The sequence below is a fragment of the Orycteropus afer genome, unplaced genomic scaffold (genome assembly GCF_000298275.1).
Source record: "Orycteropus afer afer isolate SDZICR_OR568_19922 unplaced genomic scaffold, OryAfe1.0 scaffold00039, whole genome shotgun sequence".
Taxonomy (NCBI): Eukaryota; Metazoa; Chordata; class Mammalia; order Tubulidentata; family Orycteropodidae; genus Orycteropus; species Orycteropus afer.
In genome coordinates, this window is record NW_006921626.1 from 5,579,657 (window position 1) to 5,591,400 (window position 11,744).

Sequence of the window (11,744 nt, forward strand, 5' to 3'; positions counted from 1 at the left end):
CTTTGTCAAAGATCAGTTGTCCATCAGTTGGATGGATCTATTTCTGGATTCTCAATTTTGTTCCACTGGTCTATGTGTCTGTCATTGTACCAATTCCAGGCTGTTTTGACTACCGTGGTTATATAGTAGGTTTTGAGATTAGGGAGTGTGAGACCTTCTACTTTGTTTGTCTTCAGTAGTGCATTGTCTGAAGTCTATTTCCTTTCCATATAAAATTAGTGATTGTTTTTTCCATGTCCTTAAAGAATGTTGAAGGAGCTCTGGTAGCATAGTCCCTAAGGCACTTGACTGCTAACCAGAAGGAAGGGAGGTTGGGCAATCTACTTCCATAGTGATACTACCTTGGAAAACCAAGGAGGGGTCACTATGAGTCAGGGCTGACTCGACAGCACATAACAACAGCAATAACAAAGAATGTTGATGGATTATGGATTAAGATTGTGTTGAATCTATAGATTTCTTTGGGTAGTACTAACATTTTCATGTATTCAATCTTCCTGTCCATGGACATGGAAAGTTCTTCCATTTATGTAGCCTTCTTATAATTTCTTGTTGTAGTGTTTTGTAGTTTTCTTTGTATAGATCTTTTGTGTCCCTGATAAGACTTATTCCTAAGTATTTAATCTTTTTGGTAGCTATTGTAAATTGTATTGTTCTCCTTATTTTCTTTTTGGAGATCACTTTGTTTATATAGAGGAATCCAATTGATTTTTGTATATTAATCTAGTATCCTGCCATTTTGTGGAATCTTTCAAATAGTTCCAATAGTTTGTTACTGAATCTTTGAGATTTTCTATATATATGATCTTATCATCTGCAAGTAGGAATAGTATTACTCCTTTCTTACCAATTTGGATGCCTTTTATTTATCTTCCTTGTCATATTGTCCTGGCTAGGATATATAATACAATGTTCAAGGGAAATGATGACAAAGGCCATCCTCATCTGGTTCCCATTCCCAAGGTGAATGTTTTTAGTCTCCATTGATAAAAATGTTGGCTGTTGATTTTGCTTATATGGCCTTTATTTTGTTAAGGAACTTTCCTTCTATTCCTAGTGCGCTGACAATTTTGAAATATGGGTGTTGGATTTTATGAAATGTGTTTTCTGCATTGATTGATCACATGATTTTGTTTTCCCTCTATTTATTTAGATGATGGGTTACATTGATTGTTTTTCTAATGTTGAACCATCCTTGCATACCTAGTATGAACCTATATATATATATATATATATATATATATATAGATATATATAGTGAGTTTATTTTACTTTGAATACTTCTATAACTGGGCTGGTTTCTGGGTTATGTTGTCATGTGTTTTAATCATCAACTGTTGCCTGCTGTTATTAATTCTTTGGCTGAAGGACTCCCTTTAGCATCTCTTGTAAGATTGGTGTGGTTTTACAAATTCCCATAATTTCTGTTTTTCTGGAATGGGCATAATTTCCTTATCATATTTGAGGAACAGTTTTTCTGGGGATATATCTCTTTGTTGACAATTATTTTTGTTTCAGGGTTTTATATAAGCAATTTCATTGCCTTCTAACCTGCATGTTTTCTGCCAAAAAATAAGAGCCTTAGTCACATTGATTGCCTTTGTAGGTAACTTTTCATTTTTTCCATCCTGTTTTAAGAATTCGTTCTTTGTCTTTGGTTTTGGAAAGAGTGATTATGATATAGCTTGGTGATTTTTTTTTGGGATTTACCTGTTTGGAGGGTGTTGAACTTCTTGAGTATGTATTTCCTCATCTTTCATCATATTAGGGAAAACCTCTGCCAAGAAATCTTTGACAATTTTTTGTGTGGTTTTATTTGTCTCTTCCTGGTCTTGAATTCTGTTCACACATGTTATTCCTCTTGATGATGTTCTACATAAATATTAAGCTTTTTTCATTTTTTGTCCTTTTTTCTGATTGTTCCCTTAAAAAAGCAGTATTGAGAGATTTGTCTTCAATCACTCCAATTCCGTCTTCCATTGCTTTGATTCCCTTTTCTTTTCAAGGTGTTAACTATTTCTGAAACCTTAGTATTAATCTTCTGGATTTTTATTTGATGTTTTTGTGTGGTTTCTAATTTCTCATTTTTTTGTCAGTTCATTATTATGTTATTTTCTTAAATTCTTCTAGAGTTTTATCTATGTTTTCCTTAAATATTTCAATGTTTTCCTTGATTTTGTCAAGAGTTTTCTCTGATATGTCTCTCAATGAATTGAGAGTACCTAAATATAATTATTTTGAATTCCTTTTCAGGTAATTCCAATGCCATGTCTTCCTCAGGGTGGTTTTCTGGCTCTGTATTCTGGTCCTGTGTCAGTACTACTTTGTCTTGCTTCTTTGGGTGAACTAGGATTGTCAGTTGTCTGTGAGACACTATGATGTTGCTGTATTTATAGTTAATTGGTGACTGTACATTGGTGTGATTCACCCAGGGTTTTTTTTCCCCCTGTTTGCTTTATTTTTTCTCTTTGTCTGTTTTGATGTATCTGATCAAGTGAGGCTGGTGTGCTATTCTATTCTCTTATTTGGCAGCAGATAGGCACTCACAACCTCTCTCCTGTTGGCTACCATAGAGGATGAGAATGTGTGTACAGATCTCTTTTAGCTGTTTGTGTAGAGAAGTTGAGGGCTCATGGGGCTGGTATTTGCCACAATCTATTGTTGATCAGTTGGGGCAGAAACAGGTGGTGGGTCTTGCCTAATTAGTGGGGCTGCAGAAGATGTGGATGTATTTGGGTAATGTGGGCACAGCCACTGTCCACCACCAGGTGAGGGGTAAAAGCACCAAAAAAAAAAAAAAAAAAGACAAAAAGCACAAACAGCATAAACAACAACAACCACAAAAATAAAGAGAAAAAAAATGAGTGAAAAGAAAATGAATGTAAAAAAACACAAAAGAAGGACAAAGAAAAAGTAAAAATAACAATATCTGGGGGGTGGAAAAAGAAAAGAGAGCAAGAGAAAAAGAATAGTTAAGAAAATTACAAAAAGAGGAACAGACTGGGAAAAACAAAATGACAAAAGAAGAAGGGAAAGAAAAAAGAAGGAAAACAGGAAAGTGGAAAGAAATACAAGAACAAGGGGAGGGACAGAAAAGAAAAAAATACCCCCAAAAAAAGAATGAAAAGAGGAAAAAATGAATAATTAAAACAAAAGAAAATTATACCGAGTGTGTGTGTGGGAGGGGCAGGGTACCCATGAAATGTTCTTGCGGGCTGTGGGCAAGGTGCCTGTATAGAGAAAAAGTTCCTGCTGGTCCAAAAGGCAACTGGGAGTGAGGCACCTGGTTTCAGAGGAGTTCCTGCCCGCCTAAAATTCAGCTGTGGCCAGGGTGTCTTGTCCCAGACAAAATTTCTGCTGTCTCAAAAGACAACTGGGAGCAGGACCCATTCCCAGAAAAAGTTCCTATCTTCTGAAAAGGCTGCTGGATGTAGGGTACCTAGTCTCAGAAGAAGTTCCTACTGGCCCAAAAAGGTCACTGGAAGCAGGCAGTTGGGGGCAGGGCACCCAGATTAGGATGGATTTCCTGCCAGTCCAGAAGGTAGATGGTGGTGAGGGATGGCCAGACATCCATTAATTCTGAGAGTGTAAGGTACAAAGGGAACGAGGAGAATAATACACCTTTCTGGTCATCAGCCACCAGTATGCTTTCCTGTGCAGTCTTCAGCAAGAAGAGCCATTTGTCAAATTGCTACCTGGATCAGAACTTGCAAATATTCAAAATGACCATGTCATCAGAGTAATTGACAGTCCACAGTTCCATTTATCTCCTTGTTCAATATTTTCATTCAGTATCTTCTACTAGTAGGTATTTAATCCACTCTTTTATCCTCCTTCAAAGCTCAGGGTTACAGCATAATATTCTTTATCTGTTTTAATTGGTTTCTCTTTGTCTTACAGGGTCTGTGTAACTTTCATTGGCTGATATTTGGATGTAGATCACCAGACCTTTCTTCCTATTCTGTCTTACTCTGGCAACTCTGCTGAAATTGCACCCTGGATGAATTTGCTGGTATTTGAAATATCAGTGGCATAGCTTCCAACTTCCATCTTGTCAACATGCAAGCCAGAACAATATGACAAATTGACAGACAGGTATTGGTTAGTTGGATGTTAGCTGGTAAGAGAACACAATAGGGAAAGGCAGAGCCACAAGGCAGGGGAAATCCCAGCATGAAGAGCAGACGAAGCAGTGAGGAGTGGAGGGGAGAGATGGCTTAGTTAGGGAATTCTGTGTATGGAGTGTAGGAGCTGTGCAGGTTCCAATCTCATATGGGTTGTGGTAGTTAAGTTGTGTGTCAACTTATCTTTGCCTGATTTTGAGTGGGTGGGCAGCTGGATGTAGTTATTTCAAATGATGAGACTGGTACTCAACTCCATGGTAGAATCTGTGGTGAGAAGCTGAGTAGCTGCTTAAAGGATGTAGTCTACTTCCACTATATAAGGAGAACCATTGAGAAAAGTCTCTGAGCTTTTGGACATGCTTGGACCCTGCATGTAACTGAGTCTTCATTCAGCAGACTGCCATGTTTCCTGCTGATCTTGGGACTGTCTTTGGACTTGAACTAGTGGTCTGCCATGTTGTTTGGTAATCTTGGGACTGTGCCATTTCATTTGTTGATCTTTGGATTTGTCAGCCTCAACAGCCAGTAGCTGCCTGAGTTAAAAGAAGCCTCCATCTTCAGTGGGCCAGAAGCAAGAGGCAGAGCTAAAGCCCAAGGTTGAGGGGCTTTCACTGAGCCCCTAGACCTGGCTTTTTGAGCTCATACTTCTAGCCTCTTAAACCATAAGAGAATAAATCCCTGTTTGTTGAAGTCATACATTTGTGTTATTTCAGTTAGAGTGAATGGCACTAGAGAACCAAAACATGGGTTAAGGTGGCATTCTGCTAGGAAAGGGCTGACCTAGTGCAGAGTATGGTGGTATTATCCATAGCAGCGAACAATTAAAAAGACTAGACTAGATGTGGGGGATAGTGATGAGCCAGGGAAATGCCCTTGGTTGTGCTGTTGCAGTGCTCTGTAAGACAGAGAGCAGAGGAAGAATGGAATTGTAGAGGGATCTCAGTGGACACACAGATACCAGAAGGTATCCTGTTAAGAGGTAGATCTGTAAGATGGGTGGGGATTCACACTTGGAAGGCTGTGTGCATCATTAGTGATGGTTCAAGGAGTGAAGGCCCTTCTACCCAGCACAGCATATGTGGAAGTGATTTATAGTTATCAACCTCACAGCTGGAAAGAAAAAAGAAAGAATCTGTATGCAACATGAGAATCCTCTTTTGTCTCAAGTGTTCGTTTAACTAAGTCTGATGTCAAACAGTTCAGTCAAGAATCCACTTGAATATTTTTAAACACATTTACAACCTAATTATTACCTTTAGTACTGATCAACTTACGAAGTAAATAAGTAATACAACTGGGCTTAGATAATGCAAACACTGTATCGCTCTACAGCTACTACAATTATTACTACTACTTGTTATTGTTATGTTTACATTTGTATTTATTTTCATTACAGTAGTAGATACCATTCATTGAACATCTTCTATTTACCAGGCAAACTTCCAGGAGCTTTACATCCATACCTACTAATGCTCATTATAATCCTGTTGATAAGTATTGACTCTGTAATGTGCAGCCTCTAAGCATTCTTATTAATAACAGTTTCTTTTGTAGATTGTACCTAGGACAGAAGCCTTATCACCCATTGGCCTTTGTGTCCTTTGTGAATCATGTTATCTATCTATCTATCTATCTATTTTTCTCCTGAGGTGTTTATGAGGCAAAGCAAACACAGGTAAACAGTTTCACATCAAAAGGAAGCATAGGAAAAGGAAGGAGAATTTTACAAGAGGTTGTCAAACTATACCTTAGTTAACATCAATTTCTAGCCTAACATTAATTTCTTATCTCCTAATATGACTTGACTAATGTAACCTTTCTAAAGCAAGCCATGTAAACCTTGTTGATGTGGGGTTTAATGATTGATTGCAGTCCAGGTCAATTTTAGTTGTAATCCTTGAAATGTAAAAACTGATCCTTTGCTCAAGAAGGATTGAAGATTAAGTCAACTCTAATCTGAAGCCTTTGAAATGTAAACTTTATCCATTTGACTAAGACAAAGTGAGTTAGGGCCAGTGAATTACCTGAGAGTGGTTAAAATAGCAAGTTTATTTTCACAAATTAAAGCCCAAATCTCCACATTTGTGTTTTCTTTTTTTTATGAGAAATTCAAATTGCTATATCCATAACTTTTTTTTTCCTTCCTTGATTATGAGGTTTACTATGAGGTTACAATTTAAGATCAGGAACAACTCAGGATATAGTTCTTCAATCAGGTCAGCCTCTTCTCAGCTGTGCCATATGCGTGCCTCTGGCCCTTGGTCTCTAGGCCCCTCAGCCCCTTGGCCTCTGCCTTGCTAGAGTGACTGTTATGAAGCTCTTTTGGCTTTGCAGATAAATGTCCAGAGGTGCCCCACTCTGCCAGTAGGCATTGGTCCAAAGACACTTGACTTTCTTACTTGGTGGGTCTGGAAGCCCACCACACTGTTTCCTGCTGGGTCTTCTCCTGGATCTCCTGCCCAATGCTTCTCTTCTCTTCATTGTCTCTCACTGTCATAGCAAAGTGCTACAGTTCTATGTCTCCTGGTTTGAGGATGTCTACCACAGGACTCTCAGGTCCAAAGGATGCACTCCTCTCTTGGCTCTTCTTCCTTTTTTTTTTTTTTTTTTTTAATTGTGAATTGGGTGAAAGTTTGCAGAGCAACTTGGTTTTCTATTCAACAATCCATACACATTCTGTTTTGTGACATTCATTGGAATCCGCACAATGCATTCTTCCCAATTCCTACCCATGCCCACTCTTTCGCTTTGTCCTTTCTTCCCATTCCCTTCTACCTTCCAAGTCACATCCCTGGACAAATGTGACCTCTTGATCTCATATGGTTGATTGCTCTGATGAGTGCATACCCTCCTAGTATTACTATACACCTTATAGGCTTGACCATCGATTGACTGAAAGTTGAACCATGGAGGCTAAGTTCAATTCCCAGCTTGAAGGGTGACTAGGGCTATAATCTTGGTGTTTCCCCCAGTCTTTACGTGACTTGTAAGTCTGATATCACTTTAAGTTTTGTTCCACCTTGTTTCCATTCTCTATCTGGTACCTTCTGTTGTGATTCCTTTCAGAGCAGTCAGCAGTGGTAGTCAAGCATCATCTAGTTCATCTGGTCTCAGGGTCGTGGAGGCAGAGGTGCATTCATCCTTTGAACTAATTGTTTCCTTACGTCTTTGAGTTTCTTCATTTTTCTTTGCTCTGGATGGGGAGAGACCAATAGATGCATTTAGATGGTCCCTGACAAACTTTTAAAACTCCAGTCACTACTCACTAAAGTAGGATGTAGAACATGGTATTTGCAGACTACATTGTGTCAATTAAACTTTGTGTCACCTAAAACTATGGTCCTGAGTCCCTATGTCCAGCAACTCATTCCATCAAGGTATTTGGTTATGACTAAAAAGTTTTCATAATTGTATACTTTCATACCTTGTATACTCTAGTTCAAGGAGCTCTGGTGGCATAGTGCCTAAGGCATTTGACTGCTAACCAGGAGGTTGGCAGTTCTAATCCACCAACCACTCCACAGAAGAAAGACTAGGCAATATACTTCCATAAAGATTTATTGTCTTGGAAACCCAGTGCGGGTTGCTATGAGTTGGAATCAACTTGATGGCAGTGGATATATGTGTGTGTGTGTGTGTGTGTGTGTATGTATATATATATGTATATGTATGCATGTATATACTCTGTTTCATTCACGGATATATTTGTAGCAAATATAAATACTTAAGTAGAGATATACTCTGTTATAATCCTGGGTATAGTCACATTCACCTTTCTGCCTCTGTTCAGCACGAGTGTCTATGCATTCACTCATAGATTATTGTTATTACTGTTATTGCAGGTTGCGTATGTAATAGTATTCACCTTTGATGCCTTTAACTCTTGGGCTCCTCCCTGTGTCTTCCACTGATTTGATCATTTTGTGTTGCCCTCCCCCTTATATATAATGCTTTTCTATTCATGCAAGTTAATATGTGTCTACCCTCCCATACCTAGTAAATGTCAAAGAATGATTCTTTCTGGGTGTCGACTTTTTCTTAACTTTTTACAGTAGTGGTCTCATACAATAGCTGTCATTTTGTGATTAACTAATTTCACTCAGCAAAATGTCCTCTAGGTTCATCCATATTATGAAGTATTTCACAGAATCATTGTTTATCTTTAAAGTTGGGTAGTATTCCATTGTGTTATGTACCATAGTTTGATTATCCATTCATTGGTTGATGGACACTAAAGTTGTTTCCATCTCTACTATTTTGAATAATGCCATGATGAACACGAGAGTTCTTATCTCATTTGGTGTCATGGCTCTTATTTCTCTAGGAAATATACCTGATAGTGGGATTGCTGGATCATGTGATATTTCATTTCCAATTTCTTTAGGAAGCATTATACTGCTTTCCACAGTGGTTGTACCATTTTATAGTCTCACCAGAAGTATATGAGTTCTCTCCACACCCTTGCTGGCATTTGTTGTGCTAGCATGAGGTGATATATCATTGTTGTTTTGATTGGCACCTCTCTAATGGCTAATGATCACGGGCATTTCTTCATGTGTTTGTTAACTGCCTGAATGTCTTCTTTGCTGAAGGGTCTGTTCATGTCCTCTACCAAATTTTCTTTTTTTTTTTCTAACATTTTATTGTAATTTGGGTAAAAATTTGTAGAGCAGATTCGTTTTCCATGCAAAAGCTCATACAAATTTTGTCACATGACATAAATTACAATCCCTACAATGTAACAGCTCTCTTCCCTCTACCTCCCTGTGGTTATGCTTTTCCTGTGTCCTTCTTTCCTGTGCATTCCTGCTTCCTTACCTTTTTCCCTGAGCAAATGCTACCCTCTAATCTCCCATGGTTGATCATTCTAAGGTGTAAGATCATCTCCTGGTGTAATTGTTTACCTCATTGGCCTGTCTATTGTTTGCCTCTGAATTAAGCCATGAGAGTGAGTTCAATTCTAGGCCCAAAGGATGACTAGGTGTCATAGGCTTGGGGGTTTCACTAGTCTCTATTTGACCAGTAAGTCCTTTTTTTTTTTTTTTTGAATTTTGTTTCACTTTTTCTTGCACTCTGTCTAGGATCTCCAATTTTGATCCCCTTCCAAGTGTTTGGCATTGGTCCCCAGGCACCATCTAGTTCTTCTGGTCTCAGGGTCTTGTAGGCTGAGGTTCCAATGGTCCATTAACTCCTGGGACTAATTTTTTTCCATATGTCTGATTTTATTCACTTTCTTTTTTTTTTTTTTTTCGCAGGATGAGGAGAGACCAGGAGTTGAATCTTTGATGGCTACTCACAAGCTTCTATGACCCCAGTCACTACTCACCAAAGTAGGATGTAGAGCAATACTTTTGTGTACTGTTGTTGTTCTTGTTATTGGCCATTGAGTAGGACCCAACTCATAGCAACAGCTCCTTGGGTTTACAAGGCATATCACTACAGAAGTAGATTGCCCAATCTTCCTTCCAAGGAGTGGGTCTTGTTAGGTGTCAAGTGCCTTAGGCACTAGCTACCAGAGCTCCTTTTGTGTACTAGGTTGTGCTAATTGAGTGTGATGTCCCCCCATAACAATGGTCCTCAGCTATAGACCTAGCAGCCCACTCCTTCAAGGTGCGTATATGTGGCTAAGAAGTTATATTAACCTTGCCCCCTGTTAGTTCTCATATATGTGTACATATATACACACACACACACATGCCTAAGGCATCTGACTGCTAACAAGAAGGCTGGTGGTTCAAACCCAACAGCCACTCCTCGGAAGGAAGTTGGGGCAATGTACTTCCATAGTGATACTGCCTCAGAAACCCAAGGAGGAGTGGCTATGAGTCAGGTCTGACTCGACAGCATATAACAACAACAACAACAACAATATATATACACCTTTTTATAGCACATACTGATACTTATGTAGAAATATCATCTGTCAAACTTATATATGGTCATGAATATAGTCCTGTTTGCCTACCCATACCTGATCATCTACCTGTCTACCTATGTACCCCCATAGCTTAATGTGTGTTCTTAGTGAAAATGCAGTATAATGTATGTAAAAGCATTTACCTTTGTTGTCTGTGCCTCTTGTGCACTTCTTCTCATCTTCTTTTTTTTTAGTGATATTGTACTGATCACATGCTTTTGTTAAATTTCCTTTTCTTCACTCAAATCAATACACATGTGTTAACTAGCTAGGAATTTTTCCTCCTCTCCTCTCCCATGCCTGGTAACCAACCAAAATACTTCCCTTCACTGTTCAAATATTTCCTTGACTTGTTGTAGTAATAGACTCAGAATATTTGTTCTTTTGTGGTTGTCTTATTTCACTTGGCATAATGTTCTCCAAATTCATCACTTTTATGAAGTGTATTACAGATTCTTCATTACTCTTTGATTTTTGCATAGTATTCTATTGTTTGTATGTTCCATAGTTTGGTCATACATTAATCTATTGATAGGCACTTAGGCTGTTTCAATCTCTTCACTATTGTGAATAGTGTTGCAATGAACATGGGTATGCATATGTCTATTCATGTCCCAGATATCACCTCTTTAGGATACATTCCTAGTACTGGGATTGCTGGATCAAAAGGTATTTCTATTTCCAACTTTTCAAGGAAATGCTGTAGCATATTCCACATTGGTTGTACCATTTTACAGTCCCACCAGCAGTGTATGAACAATTCCAATCTCTCGATACCATCACCAGCATTTGTTGTTTTCTTTCTTGTTGAACTTTGCTATTATAGCTAGGATAAGATGATATCTCATTGTTGTTTTGATTTGCATCTCTCTAATGGTTAAAGATTGTGAGCATTTTTTCATGTGTTTGTTGACCAGTTGAATATCGTCTTTGGTGAAATGTCTGTTCATGTCCTCTGCTCATTTTTTAATTAGACTGTTTGTTGTTGAAGTGTTGAAGTTTTCTATACATTTTAGAGATAAGTCCCTTGTCAGATATGTAGGTCCCAAATATTTTTTTCCCAATCTGTAGATTCTCTTTTAAGTGTTTTGTAGAAGTCTTCTTATGCACATAAGAATTTAAGTTTTAGAGAAACTAAAAAACAAACTCACTGCTGTTGAGTCAGTTCCAACTCATAGTGACCCCTTCTTGGGTTTCCAAGGTGGCATCTCTATGGAAGTAGATTGCCCAGTCTTCCTTCAGAGGAGTGGCTTATGGGTTTTGAACCGCCAGCCTTCTGGTTAGCAGTGAAATGCCTTAGGCACTATACCACAAGAGAGAAGGTCCCAGTTTATCTTTTGCTGTTTGTGCATTTTTGGCTATGTTTGATAGTTTGTTTATGCCATAAATTAGAGCCCCTAAGGTTGCTTCTATTTTATCTTTGAGGTTTTACATTTAGGTCTTTGATCCATTTTGAGTTTGTATGTGTGTGTGTGTGTGTGTGTGTGTGTGTGTGTATGGTGTGAGGCATGGATCTTGTTTCTTCTTTCTTCAAATAGATATCCTGTTTTGCCAGCACCATTTGTTAAAGAGACTCTCTCCTTTCCATTTGATGGGTTTCAGCTTTTGTCAAAGATCAGCTGTGCATAAGCAGGTGGATCTATTTCTGGATTCTCAATTCTATTCTACTTTTCTGTGTTTCTATTGTTGTACTAATACCAGAC